The 21,194-nt window shown below is 50.2% G+C and overlaps 1 protein-coding gene and 1 pseudogene across 3 annotated transcripts in view; one reads left to right on the forward strand and one right to left on the reverse strand.

The window, feature by feature from the left end:
• MTA1 (metastasis associated 1) overlaps positions 1-21,194 on the reverse strand; it is a 721,937-nt gene that overhangs the window by 120,395 nt on the left and 580,348 nt on the right. The window lies entirely within an intron of this gene.
• Positions 638-20,392, forward strand: LOC147689675 (microtubule-associated protein 1 light chain 3 gamma pseudogene; annotated as a pseudogene).

Here is a 21,194-nt window from a genome sequence, read left to right on the forward strand (position 1 = left end):
GTTTGGGTTTACCTGCCCCGGTGCAGAAGTGCTGGATGGGTTGGTGTTCTCGGGTACTAACAGTTGAAGTCAATGGTACCAGTAACAAAAAAAGATTGCAAATGGAGACTTGGGGACAAGTCCGGCCAAACCAAAAGGAGGGCTTGAACCAGGAGTGTATCTGGAACAAGGGAACACAGACAGGTTTGTGAAATCAGGATGTGGGGCTCAGGTGAAAAGGCGTTTGGATTGCAGGCTGGCCACTTGCATTTTAGGCTCTCACAGTTGTCGTGGGGTTTGCAGAGGAGGGGAAAACAGGACAGCTGGGCCACTGTCATTGTGGGTCTCGCTGGCCTTGAAGTCCCTCGACGTGCAGGTCGGTCTTCCTCAGCGGTGGTTTCTGCACTGGACACAAACAAACCTTGGTTAATGCAGGTCATCTGGTATCCAGTGTTTTGGTGCAGGGAGGTTCCTGGAATGTCTAACGTCTCGAAACTAGGTGGGGAGACAGAGCTGCCCTCCTAGAGCCACAAAGGCCTCTACCTGACGTGCCGCTTCCTCGGTGGGCCCAATGAACAACAACATGGTGTACCGGACAGATGCAGTTCGTGCCTGGAGATGCAGGAAGGCGGTTCCTCCACCCCAAGGGAAATGCTAGATGGTTGGCAAAGCACCAGTCAGTCCTCCAAGTGTTGGGGAGGATGCACAGCAGTTGGACGAGCTGTTGGCTGAGCCAGGTCTGTTCAATTGTTGAAGTACCAGCAGCAGGCAGTGTTTGGCACCAATTTCTGGTTCAGGTCCTCTGTTCTTGCGATGTCTGCCGTTCTTTCTCCTTCTGTTCCCATGTAGACTAATCTGTCTGCCTGATGTCAAGGGGGCCTATAAATACTGAATTTAGGGGAATTTGGGGAGTGTAGGGTAGTAGCCAATCAGTGAGGAGTGGGCATAATCCTGACCCAGAGATGCTAGTTTCACCAAAACAAAGATGGTAAAACTCTTCTTCGACTGTACCTTCAGGTGCCCCATCTCAGGGGTGAGCCCAGGCTGTAAGCGTGACATGCCTTTTGATGCCTCCTCTGGTGCCAAAATGGGCCCCAGGTCTGGGGGATGCTGGGAGTCGCATATCAAAGATGGCACAGACTTTGAAGCCTCTGGCCTTGATATGCTACATCACTAGCCACCCTGCTGGAGGAGGTGTGAACACCTTCTGCTGGAGCAGGCACGGTTTTTGGCCTCAGAGTGGAGGCTGTCACCTACAGAGGGTAGGTCTGTGGTAGCAACAGGGGGAAACTGGTCTGTGGTGGGAGGCTGGACGTTACCAGTCAGCCAACACACTAGAGTAGGTTTACAGTGGGTACCTTTAAGGTGCCCTCTGGGTGTATGTCACAATAAATCTGATACTGGTATGAGTACAAGGTTTATTGAGACAAGGTGTTTGATATCCAACACCATTATTTTCAGTGAAGCAATATTGTAGCAGGGTAACTCGTAATGACCACTGCCCAGTACCTACCTTTAGCATGGCTTTCTGATCACTTGCAATGTCATAGTAATGGAAGTAAACATCAAAGGGCATATTTGGCAATGCAGATGTGCCCTCCCATGTAATGTACCCTGCCCCAGGGCTCCAAGGTTTGCTGTAGGGGTGACATATATAAGACATGCAGTGTACTGTACTTGGGCACTGCAAACAGGAGTGTGCAATGTCTTGTTTTCAGAATGGTTTACGCCATTTCATGCATCCTGCAAAGGCAGACTGCATGCAGTGCTAGTGTGATCACATCGGGTGGAATAATACATACTGCAGCCTTTTGGGACCCTCATTAGGACGCATGCTTTGGGTACCAGGGCTACTTTACCAGGGTCTAACAAGGTTGTGCAAGTCTTTGCCAATCGGGCTATAATTGGACATGTTGCATTTTTTTTTTTAGGGAAAGAGCACTGGCACTGGGGCCTGTTTAACAGGGACCCGGTGAAAATCCAATCAAGAACATCAGTACCAGTGGGCAAAACGAGAGGGTGACCATGTCAAAAAGGGGCATTATCCTACAGGACGCAACGCCGAATAATGCACCGTATCCAGGATCATTTCGATGAAAGGGAGCCTCTGCAAAGGAGTCAGGTGTGGCACATTGATAGTGAAACCCAACAATGTCAGAAGATTCACAGTCATCTGAAGATAGTCTATGTCTGACTGTGAAGAGCCCATCTTCAACAGCCAGTCATTGAGGTAGGAGAAGACTGGTATCCCCTACCTCCATTGGCATTGTGGGGAAATGGTGTGTATTACTTGGTGTGGTTGCGGGTTCTCACTGAGTAATATAATACACTACCACCCCCTTTAGGTCAAGTAAGGTTTTGTTTGTTAAACTTTAGCACAACCCGGAGTAGCTGTGGCTCTGATTAGTCAGGCATACACAAAGGAACAATTGTAAAGTATTTAAACAGCACCAAAACAACAGAAAATAGAAACAAGACACTCAAGAAATCTAATACAACTGTATAAAAATAGACTATTTTTAGAAATCAAAAATGAAAGATCCACCAGAGGGTTCTAGAGATCCACAATTAACAAGCTATAGAAAATCAAGAAGTTTACTGAACTACAAGCAAGCACTGGCAAATTCAACGACTTACAAGGAAAATCTTGGGTTACTAAGAGTTGCTTTAGGCAACTGACTCTGGCCAGTAGCTAGTCAGGGTGGGTCTGCTTCCTATGTTTACCCCCACTTTTTGCTGTGTTTCACTGGTTTTTCGGCTGTAGTCTGACTGTGGCCCTGCTAATCAGGACCACAGCCTAGCTGTTCACTCTCTAAATTGATACCATGTACTTTAGGTACATACCAGATTGGTTACTGAGTTACCATGTGAGCCCCTAGTATATGGTACCTTAGGTACCATAGGGCATAGGTACCCTAGAGGCCTACCAGGGGCTGAAGCATGTATTATGCCACCCCTGGGCAGCCTTCCAAAATGGCACAACAGGTCTGCACTTGCAGCCTGGGTAAGGTGGTGTATGCACCCCTTACTTAGATATAGTATATCTATCTATCTATCTATCTATCTATCTATCTATCTATCTATCTATATATTAGCAGCCCGCCCCAGCGTTGCCCGGGGCAGAAGGGGGCTGGGGGCAGCATTTCAGGCTTGCGTGTACCTTACCTCAGCGCTTGATCCCAGTCGTACAAACCCAGGCCCCCGCTCCAGTCCCTCTCACTTCACCACCCCCACTACTCTCACTTAAATGTCTGCACCAAATGTGAAAGCCGTTTTAAAACCTATCATTTATTTTGCTATCCCGCTCCAGTCCACCTCACTTCACTGCCCCCCACTACACCAAGCCAGTCTACACGCCCCGCTGCAGTCCTCTATCCAGCTCCATTCCACCTCACTTACCGCTCCTCCCCGGGTTTCACATACCTCATGACGCTGCAGTGTTGCTACATTCTACGCTCCTCCATGTGCTGTTGTCCTCCATTCCGCTCCAGTCCGCCTTACTTCACCGCTCTTCCCCGCGGTTCACGTACCTCATTCCCTCCAGTCTGGCTAAGTTTTCCGCTCCTCCCCATGCTGTTGTCCGCTCCTCCTCGCGTTCCTGTCCTCCGATGATGTCAGCACGCACGTTGTTAGCACACACGGCCAGCGCTACTTCTTAGGGACTACTTTTTTTTATTGTTTATTTTTTAAATAACGTTTATTTTTATTTTTTTTATAGCCTATGTCCATCTACTGGACCCCCCTTTCCAACGCTGTATTGGGTGTTGCGATTGGTGGTGTACTTTTCGAGTTTACCTGGCTCAAAGGACACAGTTCTCTCTTTATAATAGTAGTATAGATTAACCTATAAGTCAATCCTATGGCAGGCCTTGACAATCCTGAAGGCGGATTGCTTGGTTTTGTGTGAGAGAGTGCCCTAGCATGAGCTGAGCCCCTCTGCAGCTTTCGGAATCCCTTCCTTATAGCTGTTCTATGATATAGCCATACCATATACTCTTAAGAGCATTATAACCTTGCAGTAAATGCTAACTTTGGTTTGGCTCCATCAAAACATGTCATGTTCGGTGTTAAACACTTTGGAATCCTACCCCCCGGCGTTTTTTGGTGGCGGGGTAGAATTCCACCCTTGTAGAGGGAGAAGACATGTACACACTGGTACACCCGGTAAAAGTTTTAAAGAGCCTCAGCCTCACAAAATGGATGCTGCGCCACAGACACGAGTCTGACCTCCTGCTGCTGGACGAAAATCCGGCAGGGGAGGCCTGGACAATAGGTTTCCTGTCCAGGGAGGTGCTAGCACCTCTCCAGACAGGCTTTAGAGTATTGGGGCAGGGTGGGTTGCATTCAGTGAATGCTTTTCAGACACTGCCTGGGGCACACAAAGTGCTCCATGAATTTCCTAGTTCAAACCGGTTGCCGGGGCTCTCTGACCCAGCTCTGGCATGAAACTGGCCAAAGGGGAAGAGGTGTAAGGATTAGTTGCTCACCTGTAATCCTAGTTCTCTTCCAGGGGTATCCTCATCAAAGTCATAAGCATTAGAATATTCCCGCCCATGCGCTGGACCACAGAAACACTATATTATATGTGCCCCATATATATATATATATATATATATATATATATATATATATATATATATATATATCTATATCTATATGTATATAGATATATATATATGTATATATATATAGATATATATATATATATATATATAGATATATATGTATATAGATAGATAGATAGATATATATATATATATATATACACAATAGTGGCTGTTCCCCAAGCCTCTGTTTTCGGCGGGCACACGGCAGGGGTAGCCACCCCCTTTAACACCAACACAGTCTCACCGGCGTGATCCCTCCTCCAGTAGCGGAAAGAAACAACACAGGAGCCGTGGCCTCTATTCTCGGTGCAGTTTATTCAGAACACAACGTCCTACGCGTTTCGGAGTAGAATTACTCCATCACGGGCAAGAATGTGCGTTTCAATAATGATAATAAAGTAAAGTAATGTGTCACGTGATAATAAACAAACAAAATACTATGACTAAGTACATCTCATCCATTACGCTTTCGTTCAATTAATACCTGAACTCCTGTTTGTTTAAACGTGCCAAATTCCCAATTAATGTTTTGGCTTATGGCCCCCAGGTATAAACGATAATCAATGTTAGAAATTCATACTCATGTTAGTTTGTCAACATAAACGAGAATTTGCTTCGATAATAACGATTGTAGTATATTCAATAAATTAAAATTATTTAGCAAATTTTTGGGTACAGTATTTGAAATTTTCAAAATAAACGGGTTCGGGACACGAACCTACCATCCCTACCATCCCAAAAGAGAACACTCCTTCATCACGGGCAAGAATGTGCGTTTCAATAATAATAAAGTAAAGTAATAGTCACGTGATAATAAACAAACAAAATACTATGTACAAATTCACAATTAATGTGTTGGCTTATGGCCCCCAAGTATAAACGATAATCAATTTTAGAAATTCATACTCTCATGTTAGTTTGTCAACATAAACGAGAATTTGCTTTGATAATAACGATTGCAGTATATTCAATAAATTAAAATTATTTAGCACATTTTTGGGTACAGTATTTGAAATTTTCAAAATAAACGGGTTCGCGACACGAACCTACCATCCCAAAAGAGAACACTCTCTGAAGCTGTTTAGTGCCTTACGCTATATAGGTAGCGATCTCAAATTTGGCAAACTTTGATATCATCATGCTAGATCACAGCGTGCTTCACATTAGTATAAAATTAAACTTGCGCTTGTTCTGTACCCAACTTTTTGAATTACTTATAAAGTCAAGTCAAGTCAAGTCAATAAATTTGTATAGCCCGCTACATACCCAGAGGGTCTCAAGGCGCTAGAAGAAGGGTGGGGAATTACTTGTCAAATATCCACGTTTTAAGTTGCTTTCTGAATGCTAGGTGGTTCTGAGTAAGGCGAAGATGAGTGGGAAGTGAGTTCCAGGTTTTAGTTGCCAGGTAGGAGAAGGATCTACCTCCCATGGTGGTTTTGTTGATGCGAGGTACAGTGGCAAGGGCTTGGTTGGAGGATCGTAGCTGGCGGGAGGGGGTGTAGAAGGACAGTCGTGTGTTGAGGCATTCGGGTCCGATTTCGTAGAGTGCTTTGTGTGCGTGGGTTAGGAGCCGGAAAGTAATCCTCTTATTGACGGGGAGCCAGTGGAGGTTTTTCAGGTGGCCAGAGATGTGTTCTTTACGCGGTATGTCTAATATGAGTCTGGCTGAAGCGTTCTGGATGCGTTGGAGTTTTTTCTGGATTTTTGCGGTGGTACCGGCGTAGAGGGTGTTTTCGTAGTCCAGTCGGCTCGTGACCAGAGCGTGAGTGACTGTTTTTCTAGTTTCAGAGGGGATCCAGCGAAATGTTTTCTTGAGCATGCGAAGAATGTTGAAGCAAGATGAAGAAACGGCGTTGACTTGTCTGTTCATCGAGAGTGAGGAGTCCAGGATGACGCCCAGGTTGCGTGCGTGGTCAGTCGGGATAGGTGCTTTTCCAAGGGCCTCTGGCCACCAAGAGTCGTCCCAGGCGGAGGGGGAGGTGCCTAGGATGAGGACTTCTGTTTTGTCTGAGTTCAGTTTTAGACGGCTGTGCTTCATCCATTCGGCTACTTCTTTCATTCCTTCATGCAGGTTGGTTTTGGCTATGTTTGGGTCTTTGGTGAGTGAGAGGATCAGTTGAGTGTCATCAGCATAGGAGATGATGTTGAGGTTGTGTTGGCGAGCGATGGTCGCGAGGGGGCTCATGTAAACGTTGAAGAGGGTGGGGCTGAGTGAGGACCCTTGGGGTACGCCGCAGATGACTTCAGTGGCCTCTGACTTGAATGGTGGGAGGCGGACTCTCTGGGCTCTTCCGGTGAGGAACGAGGTGATCCATTCCAGTGCTTTTCCATGGATTCCGACGTTTCTGAGGCGTTGTAAAAGGGTGCTATGACAGACCGTGTCGAAGGCTGCGGAGAGGTCGAGGAGGATGAGGGCGACTGTGTCTCCATTGCCCAGTAGAGTTCGAATGTCGTCTGTTGCTGCGATGAGGGCGGTTTCAGTGCTGTGCTTGGCTCGGAAGCCGGATTGTGGGGAGTCGAGGGATTTGTTGGTTTCGAGGAATGCGGCGAGCTGGTTGTTGACCGCTTTCTCGATGACTTTGGCCGGGAATGGAAGGAGTGATATAGGGCGGTAGTTTTTGAGTTCGGTGGGGTCAGCTGTGGGTTTCTTCAGGAGGGCGCTGAGTTCGGCATGTTTCCAGCTTTCCGGGAAGGTTGCGGAGTTGAGGGAGCAGTTGATGACGTCTCGGAGGTGCGGTGCTATAATGGAGTCTGCTTTGTTAAAGATGTGGTGAGGGCATGGGTCTGTGGGGGATCCTGAGTGGATAGAGTTCATTAGACGGATGGTGATTGATTATCTAGATGTAACCATCAAGTGTCATGAGGAGGAATTATATACTACACTCTTCAGAAAGCCTACAGAGCGTAATACGCTCCTAGAATACCACAGTTCTCACCCAAGGGCCCTCCGGGATGGTCTTCCCTACGGCCAATTCCTCAGAATTAGGCGTAATTGTAAATTCAAAGAGGATTTCTTCTTTGGATCATATTGCTGCACAAGTGATCCCGTAGTGATTTGGGTTTGCGAAAGGTCAGAGAAGGGTAATCTCCTATATAATCATTAAGGTCATCATCAGTCTTTAAGACCTCCCAAAATTTCCTGAGGCTCTTTTTCACTTCCCATGCATGGGAGGTCTTAAAGACTGATGATGACCTTAATGATTATATAGGAGATTACCCTTCTCTGACCTTTCGCAAAACCAAATCACTACGGGATCACTTGTGCAGCAATATGATCCAAAATCCCAAAAAATGCAATGCAGTAAAAGGTTTCTTTACCTGTAATGAGTGTAAAGCCTGTAAATTCAGTAGCAGTGTCAAATCTCTAAAATTTAACAATGAAGCTCCATGGGTCATTCAAAAACACCTTAACTGTAACACCGAATACGCCATTTACACCCTGAAATGCCATTCACAAAGGCAAAAAACGCGTGTTGGAACATCTTGGGGCAATAAACAAAAATGATAAAACTTATCCGGTCGCTCACCATTTCCAGGAGTACCACAAAAGTAATGCCAATCTTGTCAAATTTGCAGTTATTGACTGCATCTCCCCCAATGTGAGAGGAGGGAATAGACTGTTGGAACTCAGGAAACTGGAGTCTAAGTTCATTATTAGGTTCATTATTAGGTTTAACACCAAGGTGCCCCATGGGTTAAATATGGACGAAGAATTGTCTGTGCATTTACATGGTGACTAAATATGGGGTTAATCAAATGTGTTTCTTGCTGCTCACAATCTCAGATTGCTGTTTTTAGAATTTGTGTGTTTTAAACGTCAAAACCATTTCATTTAGGTTGTAGAGATTTTATTAGAACCTTGTCTTTATCATCTTATCTGTTACAGACCTATATACAAGAATGATATACCATGGACTCCATCTATGATCAAGAAAGCATTAGCCCACTGGGGCAAGATTTGATTTGGCCCTACCTCCTCATGATGAACTTTATTTACTCATTTGTGTAGACATGGCCCACTGGGGCAATATTGTTTGCTGATTGCTTTTCAAGACTTTATAAGTAATTCAAAAAGTTGGGTACAGAACAAGCACAAGTTTCATTTTATACTAATGTGAAGCACGCTGTGATCTAACATGATGATATCAAAGTTTGCCAAATTTGAGATCGCTACCTATATAGCGTAAGGCACTAAACAGCTTCAGAGAGTTTCTCTTTTGGGATGGTAGGTTCGTGTCGCGAACCCGTTTATTTTGAAAATTTCAAATACTGTACCCAAAAATGTGCTAAATAATTTTAATTTATTGAATATACTGCAATCGTTATTATCAAAGCAAATTCTCGTTTATGTTGACAAACTAACATGAGAGTATGAATTTCTAAAATTGATTATCGTTTATACTTGGGGGCCATAAGCCAACACATTAATTGTGAATTTGGCACGTTTACACAAACAAGAGTTCAGATATTAATTGAACGAAAGCGTAATGGATGAGATGTACTAAGTCATAGTATTTTGTTTATGTTTATTATCACGTGACTATTACTTTACTTTATTATTATTGAAACGCACATTCTTGCCCGTGATGAAGGAGTAATTCTACTCCGAAACGCGTAGCATGTTGTGTTCTGAATAAACTGCACCGAGAATAGAGGCCACGGCTCCTGTGTTGTTTCTTTCCGCTACTGGAGGAGGGATCACGCCGGTGAGACTGTGTTGATATATATATATATATATATATATATATATATATATATATATATATATATATATATAATATAAACAAGCAATAGCAGCCAAATACACAATAGAGCTGTATTATGATGTAAAGAATTTCCACTATACATGAAACATATGCATTAGAAACATAAAAAACAACACCAAAGATTGTTTTGAAACTGTTTTAATGCTGAAAAAGCAATAGAAATTCTCATTATATCCTGAAAGCATAGAAAGCTCCCAGGCTGCTTTGCAAACACACAGTCTAAAAAGACTGAAAAGCTAACCTGTAGCTGCATGCTACAAAAAACTGACATCGTGCCTTTAATGCACTCATGACCCCCAGTATCCCATCATGCCTCAGGGGTGACAGTTGGGTCAGTTGTTCTTTTCGGAGACTGAAAAACCACGGAAACAAATAGGTTAACAATATCTCCAAGTTAATAAAGATCCTTTGCCCGGGGAGGCGGGAGGGTTGCTTATGACTTTGATGAGGATACCCCTGGAAGAGAACTAGGATTACAGGTAAGTAACTAATCCTTCTCTTCCAGGGTATCCTCATCAATAGTCGCACAAGTTACTACTTGTGTAACGATATATCTGTAAGAGACATTAGTTAGTGATAGATTCCTTACCTTAGAATATCCCAAGGCGTCAGACTGGATCCGGAAAGTTTTGCGTAGCAGTACCCTTGCGCGTCGGTAGGCGTCGTCTGCGGCTCCGTGTCCGTCGTGGGCGTCGTGATGACGTCGTCGGAGTACTTAGACGCCGCCTCCGTGTGCTGACGTCAGTTCTTAGCCACAGCTTTTCCGCACCAGAAGCGCAGAGCCATGACAAAAACTGACACTGGTGCAAAGAAACTAGGGCCCTGAAGGGGAATGACCTTAACCCTAGATTTCGGTTCGCAGAACGGGGAGGATGGGTGGGTCGGTAAGGAATCTATCACTAACTAATGTCTCTTACAGATATATCGTTACACAAGTAGTAACTTGTGCATCTGAAAGAGACACGTTAGTGATAGATTCCTTACCTTAGAATGGATACCCCAGCAATACCATCCCCGTGGTGGTGGGTCTGCGAACCAATATTCACACCAGAAAGTCCTGGAGAACGGAACGGCCGAAGTAGCCATCCCTCCAGACTTGACTGTCCAGGCACTAGTGCCTTGCAAACGTGTGCAACGAGGCCCACGTAGCTGCCTGGCAGATGTCCTGCAAGGGCACACTGCGGCCCAAGGCAGTTGTAGTGGCCGTGGCTCGAGTGGAATGAGCCCTCAGCCCAACAGGGGGTTCCTTCTTAGCCAAGGAGTAACACGCCTGGATGCACATGATGATCCATCGAGAAATGGTCCTCTTGTGCACCGCTTTCCCTTTCTTAGCGCCCGCGTACCCAACAAAGAGTTGATCATCCACCCGGAACTGGCGTGTGCGATCCAGATAGAACGAGAGCGCACGTTTTGGGTCCAGACGGTGGAGCCTCTCCTCCTCTCTCGAGGGGTGCGGAGGTGGAAAGAAGGTGGGCAATGTGATGGACTGCCCAATGTAGAAGGCTGTGACCACCTTAGGCAAGAAGGAGGGCCTAGTCCTCAAAACAACCTTGTCTGGATGGACTGAAAGGAAAGGAGGCTTACAAGAAAGAGCCTGGAGCTCGCTCACTCTCCTGGCAGACGTGATGGCCACCAGGAAGGCAGTCTTCAAAGAAAGAAGGCGAAGAGGACAGTTGTGAAGTGGCTCAAAGGGAGCGCACATCAGAAAGGTGAGAACCAGGTTCAAGTCCCACTGAGGCATCACGAAGGGAACAGGAGGAAAAGTATGAGTGATGCCCTTCAGGAATCGATTTACGATAGGGGACTTGAACAAAGAAGGTTGGTCAGGCAGCCTCAGAAAGGCTGAAAGAGCCGAAAGATAGCCCTTGATAGTGCCCAGAGCAGAGCTCTGCTGGGCAAGAGAAAGAAGGAAGAGAAGAACCTCAGAGAGAGGGGCATTGAGGGGATCCACAGCCTTTGCTGTGCACCATGCCACAAATCTGTTCCACCTGCAGGCGTATACCGTCTTTGTGGAGGGACGCCTGGCTGCCAGAATGATGTTGCAAACTTCAGGAGGCAAGTCAAATGGCCTCAACTGTCGCCGCTCAATCTCCATGCATGGAGGTGGAGACTGGACAGGTTCGGGTGGAGGACCGTCCCCTGCTGCTGCGACAGAAGGTCCTCCTGAAGAGGCAGACAAACCGGGGGATCGACTGACATACTGAGTAGCTCGGGATACTAGTACCTTCGTGCCCAGTCCGGAGCCACAAGGATGACTTGTGCCCGGTCGCGCTTGATCTTCTTCAGCACTCTGGGCAGAAGAGGTATAGGCGGAAAGGCGTACAACAGACCGCAGCTCCACTCGCGACGAAAAGCGTCTCCGAGCGAGTGCCGCCTTTGAAATTCCAAGGGGCAGAACTGATGACATTGCGCGTTCTCTTCGGTGGCGAATAGATCTAACCAAGGCTCTCCCCATCGCAGAAAGAGACCTTGCGCCACGTCCGAGTTCAGACGCCATTCGTGATCCATCGAGCACCGACGGCTGAGTTCGTCCGCCCTGGCGTTCAGAGAACCTGCCAGGTGTTGAACCACCAGAGTCACGCCCTGATGTTCCAGCCATTGCCAGAGGCGCAGAGCCTCCTGGCATAGGGTCCACGACCCCACCCCGCCCTGTTTGTTGCAGTACCACATGGCGGTGGTGTTGTACGTGAACACCTGCACTGCACTCCCTCGGACAGACGGGAGGAATGCTTTCAGTGCCAGACGAATCGCCCGCAGCTCCAACAGATTGATAAGGAGCCGGGACTCCGCCGGAGACCAGAGTCCTCTGATCTCCGCCTCTCCCGAGTGGCCTCCCCAGCCCTGGAGGGACGTGTCCGTCACAACTACGTGCTCCGGTTGGGGAAGGGAGAGGGATCTGCCGTTGACCCAATCGCGGTCCGTGAGCCACCACTGCAGCTGTCTCGCAGTGCCCTCCGAGATCAGGACATGGTCGGACAGGTTGCCCCGGTGCTGGGCCCACTGAAACTTCAGGTCCCACTGCAGAGCCCGCATCCGCCACCGTGCGTATGCAGGAGGCCATCAGCCCCAGAAGCCGCTGCGTCAACCTGACCGAAACCCGGGATAACGTCCCGAAGATCGGAATCAGGGCCTGTATATCCCGAACCCGCTGTTCAGGCGGGTGAACCCGAAACTGCACCGAGTCGAGAACCGCTCCGATGAAAAGGAGCTTCTGAGAGGGGCACAGTTGTGACTTCGGCACATTGATGGAAAATCCCAGCCGGTGCAGGAGATCCGCCGTAGTCTGGAGGTGGTTGACGACTGCCTGGGGCGAGCCCGCCTTCAACAACCAGTCGTCTAGGTAGGGGAAGACTGAAACCCCTAACCTGCGCAGGTGAGCTGCGACCACCGCCATCACCTTCGTGAACACCCGTGGGGCGCTGGTAAGGCCGAAGGGGAGCACGGTAAACTGAAAGTGCTCGAGGCCTACCGTGAACCGCAGGTAACGCCGGTGGGCCGGCAGGACGGGGATGTGGAAATATGCGTCCTGCAAGTCCAACGCTACCATCCAGTCTCCTGGGTCTAGGGCAGCCAAGACCTGAGCTAGCGTCAGCATTTTGAACTTCTCCTTCCGGAGGAAGCCGTTGACGTTCCTCAGATCCAAGATAGGGCGTAGGCCCCCTTTGCCCTTCTTGGGTACCAGGAAGTAGTGGGAGTAGCAACCACGTCCTACTTCTGGCCCAGGAACGCGTTTGATGGCCCCCTTGGCCAAGAGGGCCGACACTTCCTCCTGCAGGAGCCGCAAGTGATCCCCCGATACGCGGTGGTGTTGCGGTGGCATGGCTTGTGGGGTCGTCTTGAAGGGGAGGGTGTAGCCCCTTCGGACGATCTGCAGCACCCACCTGTCCGAAGTGACTGTGCGCCAGTGAGAGTGGTGATGGAGAACCCTGCCTCCTACTGGCGTCACATGGGCCGAAAAGCACGGACTAGGAGGGTTTAGAGGCGGATGCTGCGGGGGCAGGTGTGGACTGGCTCCGCCTGTTTCCCCGACCACCTCCACGGCGGTTTCCACGGCTGCCGCCGCGCTGGACGACAGTTTGTGGCGATTGGCTGGCGGCACGTGTGGGGGCGCCCCTTCCCTGGCCACAAAAGGGGCGAAAGGCACCCATTTGTTGGCGCGGGGCCGAGAGGCCCAAGGACTTGACCGTAGCCCTGGAGTCCTTAAAGCGCTCAAGCGCGTGGTCTGCCTTGTCGCCAAAGAGGCGACGGCCATCGAACGGCATGTCCATGAGTGTATTTTGGACGTCTGCCGAGAAGTTGGCGGATCTCAGCCAGGCGTGGCGACTTATCGCCACCGTCGTAGCCATCGCTCTGCCCAGCGAGTCAGTAGTATCCAGTCCGCACCTGATATTATACTTCGCTGCGTCCCGGCCCTCCAGTAGGGCTTGGTCGAGTTTGGCCCGTACCTCCAACGGACACTCTGGCAGCACTTCCGCCACCGTTTCCCACAGAGAGTGGGTGTAACGGCCCAAGAGGCATGCGGTGTTGGAAGACCGCAGTCCCAAGCTGAGGGAAGAGAACACCTTTTTGCCATAGGCCTCGTACCTCTTGGATTCCCCATCGGGGGGAGCCGTCGGGAAGGCGGTCTGGGAGTTAGAGGCCTGGATAACCAGACTCTCGGGGTGGGGTGGGTGGACAGGAAACATGGGTCGCCCGGGGCCGGGCGGTGGCGTCTGGCCACGTTCCTATCTACAGGCGAACCTGTAGCGGGCCTGGACCAAGTGCCCAAAAGAACGTCCGTCAAGGCCTCATTAAACGGCAGCAGAGGCTCCATGGAGCATGACTGCGGCTTAAGGACCTCAGTGAGGAGGTTAGTCCTCACGGCCGCGACGGGGAGCTCAAGGCCCAAGGCCTTAGCAGCCCTCATCAACACCACACTATATGTAGCGCCCTCCTCCGAAGCCACGGTCGGAGGAGAGACGAATCCAGTGTCTGGAGAGGTGTCCAGGCCACTGGCCTCCCCAGGGTCTCCTGTCCAGTCTATGTTAGACTGACATTCCTTTGTCAGAGGGTCCTCAGACCCCTCCCAATTCTCCTCGTGCCCCATCTCCTGAGATTCAGGGTCATAAGTGAATGGGGTGGGTTCATAGAATTGAAATTCTCCGAACGGCGTCGAGAGCGGCGCCGACAGGCGTCGTCCCAATGTTGGAACCCAGTGAGAGGAGGCATCGGGGACGGCGCCGCCCGAGGACGACGCCGGAGGGGACACCACACGGACCGACGCCGGGGGGGTCGTAAGGTCCACCGGTGACGATCCAGCGCCCGACGAGGGCCGCTGTACCCTGCGGCGCCGAGCCCGAGGGCACTGGCGGCGTCAGGATAGTGGAGCCCTGCGGCGCCGGGCCCGAAGGCGCCGGCGGCGTCGAGGCCGAAGCACCCGACGGCGTCGGGGTCGTAGCCCCCGACCCACTAGGGCCCCCAGACGGGTTCACTGGGCCCGAAGGCGCTGCGGAACCCGTCGGAGGAGAAAGGGACCTCATGGCCATGAGGAAGCGCTCGATCTCCTCTGGCGTCGCGTTCAGACCGGGGGGTATGGGGCCGAACGCGGCGCCCGCGACTCACGAGGAGCCGCGTGGGCGGGGTCACCCGAACCCCCGGCCGCGTCGGGGGGAGTCAGAAGAGCGATGATGTCTCTTCGACTTCTTATGCTTCTTACCTGACGACTTGGACCCGGAGGAGTGGCGCCGACTCCGGAGCTGTGACGGCTCCGTCCCCGCGACCTGTCCCTCGACCTCCCGTGGGACCGGGACCTCACACGGCGCGGGGCCGACTGGCGGATCTCGAGTCGCCTGCGGGACCGCTCCCGCCTGGCCTTCCTTGAGAGGGCCCGACAGTCGGAGCAGGCCTCGTCGTCATGGTCGACGCCCAAACACATCAGGCACAAGCGGTGGGGATCCGTAACCGACATGGTACGGTCGCACTCGTCGCAATGCTTGAAGCCGGGCATCCCTAACGGCACCGTCGGAGTCGTAAAGACTTCGAAATGGATCAAAAAGATCACAAAAGTTTAGTCAAAAAGTGACTAGGGAACTGCTCTTTCCAGATCTGCGCTGGCTGGCGCGGAAAAAAAGAATAACTGACGTCAGCACGCGGAGGCGGCGTCTAAGTACTCCGATGACGTCATCACGGCGCCGACGACGGACGTGGAGCCGCAGACGACGCCTACCGACGCGCAAGGGTTCTGCTACGCAAAACTTTCCGGATCCAGTCTGACGCCTGGGGATATTCTAAGGTAAGGAATCTATCACTAGCGTGTCTCTTTCAGATATAAGCATTAGAATAGAATAGCGAGCCTCGCCTCATCTACCTGCGGGCAAAGGAGTAACAATACAGTAATAACAATATTCAGCCTAGAAACAACTAAGCTTGTACAGGCCGCAGTCTACCCAAATAGATTCCTCATAGAGGCTTGTCCTACTTGAGTATCAGCCCTGGAATCAGATGCTAGACAGTAATGCCTTGTAAAGGTATGAACTGATCTCAAGGTTGCAGCCTTGCAAATCTCTGACATAGGGACATCATGAAGGAAAGCTACTGTGGCCGCTTTCCCACTAGTAGAGTGTGCTTTAGGTGACAAACGTAAGGGCTTGCCTGCAAGCTGATAAGCCAAATTAATGCAGGAGACGATCCATCTGGAGATGGATCTCTTGGCAGCTGGAAAGCCCGTTCTCAGTGGACCATAGTTGATAAACAATTGGTTTGTCTTCCTACTCTCTTTATTCTTTTCCAAATACATTTTAAGGACTCTTGAAATCTAAAGAGTGCAGAGACCGCTCAGCCGGGGTCGCAGGGTTTGGAAAAAAAAGAAGGAAGAGAAATAGACTGATTTATATGAAAATAAGAGACAACCTTAGGTAAAAATGATGGATGTGCCCTTAAGACTACTCTGTTGGGATGGAAAACAGTGTAGGGTTCTTTTGTACACAGAGCTTGTATTTCACTTACTCTGCGCGCTGATGTAATTGCAACTAGAAAAGCGGCCTTCCACGATAGGTGTTGCAAGGAAGCTCTGTGGATGGGTTCAAAGGGGGGGCCCATCAACTTAGACAATACTAGGTTTAATTCCCACAGAGGAGATGGGCTTCTAACAGGGGGGTACACTTTCTTCAACCCCTGTAAGAAGTCCTTGACGACCTCCATCTAGAAGAAGGAGGGCTGAGTAGGAGACTTCCTATAAGCTGTAATGGCCGAGAGGTGCACCCTGATCGAGGCATATTTAAGACCAGATCTTGCTAGGTACAGCAGGTAAGGCAGAATCACATCCTCCTGTGCTGATGAGGGATCAAAGTGAGGTTCTCTGCACCAAAGAAAAAACCTTTTCCACTTAAACGCATAAGACATTTTTGTGGAGGGTCGTTTCGCTTCCTTTAAAATGTGCATACAATCAGGTGGCAAAGTTAAATGTTGGTATTGTAGGACCTCAGGAGCCATGCTGTTAAGTGCAGTGAGGGAAGGTTGGGATGAAGAATCCTCTCCCCCATCTTGGTCAGCAGGTCCGGCCTGCAGGGCAGTCTCCTGGGTGGAAGCACTGACAGCTGTAGAAGGTCAGGGTACCACCACTGCAGAGGCCAGTCTGGGACTACCAGGATCATGGCCATGCTGGATCTCATGAGTTTGGACACCACCTTCAGAATCAGGGGCAGAGGAGGGAATGCGTAAGCAAATGTCTCTGACCAGTCCATCAAAAGGGCATTCCCCCTTGTCCCTGGGCGGTGGAATCTGGACGCGAAGGCGTGGCATTTTGAGTTTGTCGTCCGCGAACAGATCTATTTCTGGACGACCCCAGCGATGGAAGAGGTCTGCCACCACCTCGTCGTGCAGCACCCAGTCTGGCTGATCTTCGAAGTGCCTGCTGAGTGTGTCGGCCTTGATATTTAGCTCTCCTGGGAGATGCACCGCTACTACTGTGAGGTTCAGGGCGAGCAGCCAGTGCCATATGGCTTGTGCCTCCAGAGAGAGAGGACGCGACCGAGTTCCGCCCTGTTTGTTCAGGTAGAACATGGTCGTCGTGTTGTCCGTTTGGATCAGAACCGAGTGTGATTCGAGTGCAGGAAGGAAGGACTTCAGAGCCAGATGGACTGCTCGAAGCTCCAGCATGTTGATATGGTAGGTCTGTTCTTTTGCTGACCACCTTCCTTGAATCTGCAGACACCCCATGTGTGCTCCCCAGCCTTGGAGAGACACGTCTGTGACTATAGACTGTGTCGGGAGAGGTTGGTGAAAAGGCACTCCCACCAGAAGGGTGCAAGGGTGAGTCCACCAATTGATGGAGGTCTTTGTCACCTGGCAAAGATAGATCCGGTCTTCCCAGAGCCCTGTCGACTGATCCCATTGATCCTCCAGAGCCTGCTGCAAAGGTCGCATCCTGGCGTGAGGAATCAGGAAGATGCAGGACGCCATGGAACCCAGCAGAGACGCTACTTGACGCGCTGTTGGATTCTGGGACTGTAGTAGAACTCTGCACTTCTGCTGCATAGAAAATAGTCTCTCCTCCGAAGGATACGCTTTTCCCAATTTTGTATCCAGAACGGAGCCCAGGTGGTGTATGGGTTGGGTTGGTAGTTGTACTGACTTCTCCATGTTGACGTGGAGGCCGAGCCTGTGCAATTGTAGCAGGCAAAGGTGGAGGTCGTTCTCTACCTGTTGAGGAGATGTTGAGGAGATGGGCCTTTTAGGAGCCAGTCGTCTAGGTAGGGATAGACGAAAAGCCCTTTTTTGTGCAGGAAGGCTGCCACCACTGCCATGCATTTGGTGAAGACTCTCGGCGCTGACTTTAGCCCGAAAGGCAGGACCCTGTACTGGTAGTGTTTGCTGCCCACCAGAAACCTTAAGAACTTCCGATGTCGCATGGCAATTGGAATGTGGAAGTAGGCATCTTGCAAGTCCATCGAACACATCCAATCTCCTACTTGCAGATGTGGACATACTTGGTGAAGAGCAAGCATGCGGAACTTCTCCTTGACTATGTTCTTGTTCATAACACGAAGATCCAGGATGGGCTGGAACTGGTTTTCCTGATCCTTTTTGGGGACAAGAAAGTATCTGGAGTAGACTCCTTTTCCCCTTTGAGAGGGAGGCACCTCTTCTATAGCTAGTTTTTGGAGAAGAGCCTTCTCTTTTCGGAGCAGATCGAGTTGGTGCTGACGAGATTTCTTTGGGGGAATGTCCTGTTGAGGCGCACAGAAACATATCCATTGCACAGTGTATTCAGCACCCACCGATCGTTCGTGATGCTGCCTCACTCTGCCAGATGATTTGAAACACTTCCTCACACTGGAGTTGACGACGGCGCTAGAGGAAGCCAGTGCTCATTGTTTTCCTCCTCTCGTCTAAGTAGAGGACTGCTGGTGACCTCCTCTACCTCGGTTGGCTTTACCACCCTGAAACTGGGTCTTGCCCTGGGATTTGTTTTGGGACCACGGAGGAGTTTGAACCCTCTGTTGAGCCCCTCTGCCTTTGTTGGTCTTGAAACGACGTTTAAACTCTTTCTTTTTTTCTAGGCTGACTGCCTTGACGGAGTCGAGCTCTGCTTTCATCCGACTCATTTCGTCATCCCTGTGCTGACCAAAGAGAGATGTGCCGGTAAACGGGAGGTTCAGAATGCGTTGTTGCGCATCGGGCTTGAGGCCTGTCAGGCGCAGCCACGAAGAACGTCTGGCACATACCCCATGGGCATAGGTATGTCCCGCCAGTATTGCTCCATCTGCAGCAGTGCTAATTATCTGATTAGCCACCAGACTTCCTTCCGTCAGGGTCTCCTCGAAGTCTTGCTGGTCCTCCTTAGGCAATTTTGATTTAAAACTCTCCATTGAGTCCCATAAGTCTCTATCGTACCTGCCTAAAAGCGCAGCCGCGCTAGAAACCTTTAGCGTCGAAGCAGCAGAACTGCAGACCTTGCGGCCCCACGAGTCTTGCAACTTGCTGTCCTTATCAGGAGGAGTTGAGGAGGGAGAGACTGAGTGGGTTTTTCGTGCCGCCGCCACAACTACTAAGTCGGCGGGAGGGTCCGCTTTCACAGAGATCGGATCAGAGGGTGCAGCCTTATACTTCTTCTGGATGCGAGCCGGCACTGCTTTTACTGATGCTGGAGCCAGGAACACATCATTGACAGGGTGTGCGCGTGCAGGTCGAGGCGTGAGCAGTGCCCAAGTGCGAGCTCGCGGGAGGGGGAAGGTGTTATTGAGGCTGGAGCTGGTCAAGCCGGTTTGAGTCGGTTCTCTGCTTGTGTCTGGAAGCTTTCCCCCAGGAGGGCTGCAACCCGCACGCCGTCACAGGAGAGGAAAAGGGGGAGATTGATTGCGAACAGCAGGACTGAGCTGCTCCTTTCCACAGTCCCCTAAGAGTTGTCTTCTCTGGTCCAGTCGCTTCTCGAAAGCGAGGAGGAAGACTGCCTGCCCCCTCTACTCGGCAGTGGCTCCCATAACCCTACATTAAAGACCGGGACTGAAAGTGCAGAGTCTACAGCCTGGAACGGACGCCTACAACCCGAGAGTGACCGCAACTCCTTTCACGAAAACAAAATCAAGAGTGACCTCCCACTCCCTAGGGGTGTACCCCGGAAGCCGGACACCCTTGCTGCAGGGAGCCCAGAGTCCGTGCCTCCGTTTCTCCCTGGGAGTTAGGATGCCCCCCCGTGGATAGGAGCCTAGAGTACACCAACCTGCCATTCAAGGAGCGGAAGTGTCTGGCCACCAGAAAGCGGGAAGTGGTTGGCAGTTCCCCTCTAAACTGCCGGTCATTGTAGAGAGGTACCGCAAAGAGACATTCCTACCACTTTTGGACAAAACAAAGTTCCTGGTTCCAAAGGATATGTCAGTGGGGCAGTTCATGGCCATTCTGAGGAATCGGATGCCTCTCGGCCATGCCCACGCCTTCTACTTCCTGCTGGATGGCCGCACTCTACCCACAGTTAGCATGAGTATGGCAGAGGTGTACGCGGCCCACCGGGACGAGGATGGCTTCCTATACCTCACCTACGCCTCACAGGAAGTATTTGGCTAGCATGTCATGCACAATCGTTCAGTGGGCACACAGCAGCTTTCTTGTGCCAGCAAATAGTTGCCTGCCTGCTTTCTCCATCAGCCATTTATGATGGGCTGCTGGAGGAACAGAAGAGGCAGGAGTTCCTTCCCATTCATTGAGAGGACACATTGGACCACCCTGACAGAGCCACATGGGAGAATATGGACCTACATTCAAAACAGCTGGACTGTGTTTTTTGGAGTGGGGGTGGCTCATGGAACAGTGGAAGTCAGCAGAAGGCTGTGCGACAAATACTGGTTTTGGTTGGAAGTATGAGTGTGGATGGAACTGACTTGGTTTTGTGGCCAATCTAAAGTAATCTTCCATCCGGCCCCTCATGTGCAGGAGTGTCTGCTTCCTGGTGCAGGGGGGACATGTCATGCATACAAAACAGCCTTCAACAGACTTTTTAAAACATCTTGAGGAGAAAATGATTTTTATTTTAAATATTAAAATATAATACATCATTGACAGGATCCATGATCCCTGGGACCAACGGTAGCACTGGACGAGACCCCGACTTTTGGTGAAGAGTCTCAAAGATCACTGTCGTGGAGACCTGTGGTACAGATAGCTCGATGTTTAATTTCAGTGCACCCCTCTGTAGGACATCATGGTAGGTGTTGATATCGTCCACCGGGGAAACCCTAGAGACAGGGCTATCAACCAAGGTGGGGGAGTAATCCCGTATGGAAGAGCGGGTAGAAGAGGTAGAAGAAGTAGCTGGTGTTCGAGCTCTTCTTTCTCGAGATCTTCTAGCTGGTACCCCCTGTCTAGGGGA

The sequence above is a fragment of the Lissotriton vulgaris genome, chromosome 9 (genome assembly GCF_964263255.1).
Source record: "Lissotriton vulgaris chromosome 9, aLisVul1.2, whole genome shotgun sequence".
Taxonomy (NCBI): Eukaryota; Metazoa; Chordata; class Amphibia; order Caudata; family Salamandridae; genus Lissotriton; species Lissotriton vulgaris.